This window comes from Gorilla gorilla, chromosome 21, assembly GCF_029281585.2.
Source record: "Gorilla gorilla gorilla isolate KB3781 chromosome 21, NHGRI_mGorGor1-v2.1_pri, whole genome shotgun sequence".
NCBI lineage: Eukaryota > Metazoa > Chordata > Mammalia > Primates > Hominidae > Gorilla > Gorilla gorilla.
Window position 1 is genome coordinate 49,695,253 of NC_073245.2, and position 4,858 is coordinate 49,700,110.

The following is a 4,858-nucleotide window of genomic DNA, read 5'->3' on the forward strand; positions in this document are numbered from 1 at the left end:
CTTTAATTAGGGAGGAAAGTGTTTCCCTGAAACTGCCTGAAGATATCCCCTTACAAGTCCCAAGTCAAAATTGGGTCATGGGAGCCCTCTAGACAGCATCTGCTACACCCCATTTCTAGTTCATAAGATCCACTGATGTCCCAGTGGATTAGGCATTGGGTCACTTGGAAACTACTCCCCTCTATCCCTACCTCTCCTAAAGCAGTCTTTAAGTACCTCTGTTGGTTATCTTTTTAATTTTAAGAAACCTACTTGCCCCTTCATTCCTTATTCTACCACATGTCCACAGAAGCTCTTGCCTCCCCACTATTGTCCCTGTCAACCTTCCTACCCTCTTCCCTTCACTGCTACCTCCCAACTTTTATATCTTTACTTTCACATTGTGACAGATGATAATGTTGACATTCTATTCTGCAACCATAATAAAATTCAGGTCAATACAAAAGTTGAATATTAATGAAAACTAGAAAGATAACATTTTCATTATTTAAGTATACCGTATATTTCCTCTGGGTATCTATATATGTAAGTTTTTAGAAACGTCTAGAAAAGTACACACTGAGCCCATTACTGTGGTTACCTCTGGAGAGGAGGAAGGGAATAGGGTGGCAGTGGGTGGCCAAAAGGGACTCCAGCTTCATCTGCAGTGTTCTCTTTTTTAAAAAAGGGGAACGTATTCATGTTTTGCTTGTGTCATTAGACTTCAATTTTAAAAAAATTACCATTTATTTTCAGCCAATAACGTGGGCTCCGTGTGTTTGGATGTGCTTGCGTGTTTGTGCCCAGGGAGGAGGAATATTTACTTTGTGTGTGCCTGTGAATGAAGTAGAGTGATTAGTAAGCAGATGAAAAAGAAATGTAGCAAGCAAAAGCAAAACAAAAAAGAGGGCTGGAGAAAACTAATTCACAACAATAATAAAAACTATAGGAATAAACCCATTAGGAAATGGGCAAGTTCTTTATGGGGAGAACAACAGTGCATGAGTGAAGGACATACAAGATAATAAGAATAAACGTAGAGCTCTACTGTATTCATGAATTCAAAGGCTCGGTATTGTATTGATGTCAATTTCTCCAACTTGACAAGCCGGTTTTACAATTCATGTGGAGGAGTTAGTGTGCGGTACTAGTTAGCTAAGAGAGCTGAGAAGGAAGCACAACGAAACATGGCATTTGACTTCACAGATACCAAAAGGTGGGACAGCAAAGAAAACAGTCTTGTACTGAAAGGAATAAATGGATTGTTGGGAAAAACAGGGGCTTCAGATCCACCTGACTCAGAATATCAGGGAGTTTTACTTCAGGTCAGAGGGGAAAGGAAGAACTAGTCAACCCCTCATACTGCAATAATTGGCTGCCCGTTTGGAGAAAGGTTAGATCATATATCAATATGATAATCAAAATATATTCCAGATGCATAAAGAACCAAATAAAAACAAAATTATAAAATTATTAGAAAAGAAGAAATAATATATTTAAATCTTAGGAGTAGGGAAGGACTAAACATGGTATCTGTATAAAAAAGGATCAAAGGAAAAGATTGATAAATTGGATTATGTCAAAACTAATAACTTCTAACAAAAGATTCTACAAAGAGTTAAAGGCAATGACAAGCTGGAAGAAAATATTTGTCACATATCTACAAAAGATCAATATCCAGATTATATTACAAAACTCCACAAGCCAGTGGGATAAAGACAACCTAATACTTAAAATGAGAAAAAATAACAGGCAATTCAGAAAAGAGAAAATACAAATGCTCAATATACATATGAAAATCTCACAAGCAAACAGGAAAATACAAATTTTAAAAAGGATTCAATTTTTCACCCATGAGATTGGCAAATATTTAAAACAACCGCCTATAGGTGTGGGGATTACAGCCCTCTCATACCCTCTGGCTGGAAGCTTAAATGGTACAGAAATCATGGAGGACACTGGTAGTATCTGCTAAAACTAAAACTGTGGACATCTTGAGACCCAACATTCCATTTCCCAATCACTCCCAGAGATATCCCACCACAAAGGAACATGCAATGTGGTTTCTGCAGCACTGCTCATGATGGAGGAAAGAAAAAGAAGCAATTAAATGTCCATGGAGCTTACAGAAGATAAAATGTGGTACATTCATGGGAATGAATACAACATAGCTATTAAAGGCAAAAGCAAGCTATGTGTAGCAATAGGAATATATTGTAAAAATGTTAACACTGAGTGAAAAAAACCTGCAGCTTATAGTAAAATCGCTATAATGTGGTATGACTCATTGAAAATACATCAGGACTATGTGTTACTATGGATGGAGACACATAAAACTGTGGAAGGGGTGGGAAATGAGGACTCCAGAGGGTGGCCAAAGGGGACTACAGTTATATTCATATTGTCCTATTTTAAAAAGGAGAATGTATGCACACTTTACTTGTTTAATTAAAGCATAATTTGAAAAGATTCTAATTTGTTTTCAGCCAATTATGCTGCCTCTGTGAGTCTGGCTGTGCTCAAATTTTTGTACCCAGAGAGGGAGAACGTTTACTTTGTGTGTGTCTGTGAATCAAGCACAGTGATTAGTAAACAGGTTGAAATGGGATATGAAAAAACAAGGGCCAAACAAATAAGAGCAGAGGGCAACCTATTCACAGTTAATAGCAAAACCTATAATATACCTAGGAATGAATTCAATAAGAAATATGTCAGACTTTAACCAGAGACAACCGTAAAACTGTCCTGAAAGATGTAAAAGATGACCTGAATTGAGAATAGAGCAATGTGCCGTGGTAGGAAGACTCTATATGATAAAGATGTCAGTTTTCCTTAAATTTATCCATAAACTCAGGCCAGGTGCAGTGGCTCATGCCTGTAATCCCAGCACTTTGGGAGGCTGAGGTGAGTGAATCACGAGGTCAGGAGTTCAAGACCAGCCTAGCCAGCATGGTGAAACCCAGTCTCTACTAAGAATACAAAAATTAGCCGGGCATGGTGGCGCACGCCTGTAGTCCCAGCTACCTGGGAGGCTGAGGCAGGAGAATCGCTTGAACCGGGGAAGTGGAAGTTGCAATAAGCTGAGATCATGCCACTGCACTCCAGCCTGGGGAACAGAGCGCGACTCCATCTAAAAAAAAAAAAAAAAAAAAAAAAATTATCCATAAACTCAATGTAACGCCAATAAAATCCCAGCAGAAATTTTCCCAAAACTTGAAAGGCTTATTTTAAAATTCATGTGGTAGGACTAATATGCAAGAATGACCAAGGTCATTTTGCAAAAACAACAAAGAGGGTGAGATTTGTCCTGCCAGTTAGCAAAGCATATTATCAAGCTCAGGAGCAGACAAATAGATCAGTGGACCAGATTTCCTACTGGGATTTAGTATCGGACAAAGGTAGCAATTTTAAATTAGTGGGGAAATGATATAGAATTCCACAAGTAGTACTGGGACTAAAATTATTTAACCATTGTTGGGGAGATGAGAGGGAACTAAAGTTAGATCCTAAGATTCATGTATGCATATGGAATTTATTTTTTGCATGTGGTAAAAAAGGCATAAACACACACACACACATATATGTAAATGATAAATGTTAGAGAAGAAATACAGGAAAAATGCTTATGACCTCAATACAGGAAAGGCTTTCTTAAATAAAATTGAAAAAAAGACATAAAATTAAAATAGATCGATTTGACTGTATCAAAATTTAAGATTTCTCCAAAGACACAATACAATTAAATGACAAGAATCACAATACAGAAAATATTTGCAATACACATAAAGTATACAAAATACATAAAGAACTTCTAAAAAATCAATAAGGAAAAGACAACATACCCTAAAAAAAAGAAATGGGCAAAAGATTTGGACAAGTAATGCAGAGAAGGAAATATAAATGGATAGGAAACACAGACTTCAGCCATCCTGGTAATTCAGAAAAATGCAAACTAAAACAAGATATTATTTTTCACCCACCAGATTGGTTAAGATGTAAAACTTGGAGATGGTCTGGAGAAATGGACACACATACTGCTGGCATGAAATTAAATCAGAAAGGTACTTTGAAGAACATTTTAGCAGTTACTATTAGAATTTAAGATGTGTAGACTCTATGACCCATTAATTCTGTTTCTAAGTATCTGCTCCAGAAAAACACTTGTACATGAGCAAAAGTGGCATATACAAGGATGCTGTTACAGGTTTGTCTTATTGAAACAAGACTGGAAGCCTTTTAATAGTTGATCAATAAGCAACAACTAAATAAATCATAGCCCAATCAGTTCTGGTTGCCAGCGGCCAGCTGAAAGGGGCAGTGGAGCCAGCTGCGGCAGGTGACACGCGACATGAGGAGAGTCCCGTAAGGCGCCCTGAGCTCAGGAGCAGCACCTCCAGTGTGTACACCACCACACCTATGCAAGCAAACAAAAGCAACAATAGAACACAGGACATGTTTCAATGCGCATAGGAAAACATTTTGGATCAACAGCAAATGCCTAACAGCAGCTACCTCTAAAGTGGGGAACGGGCCTGAGGTCAGGCTGGGGAGGCCAGTAGAGACTTCTTTACCTGAAATGCTCTAATTTTATTTAAAGGAAAATGTATTCATGTATTACTTGTATAATTAAAATTTAATTCAAAAATTCTAATTCATTTTCAGCCAATTAGCTCTGATTTACATGTGTGCTGTGTTTTCATTTGTGTGCCCAGGGACAAAGCACATTTGCTGTGTGTGTGTCTGTGAATGAAGCATAGTGATTAGTAAACTGATTAAAATTTGGAAAGCAAAATGAAAAAAGGGAAAGTTTTTCCACTCACAAAAGCAACAAAACTAATAAGGTTTTCAGGAATAAACCTATTAAGAACTGTGAAAAATC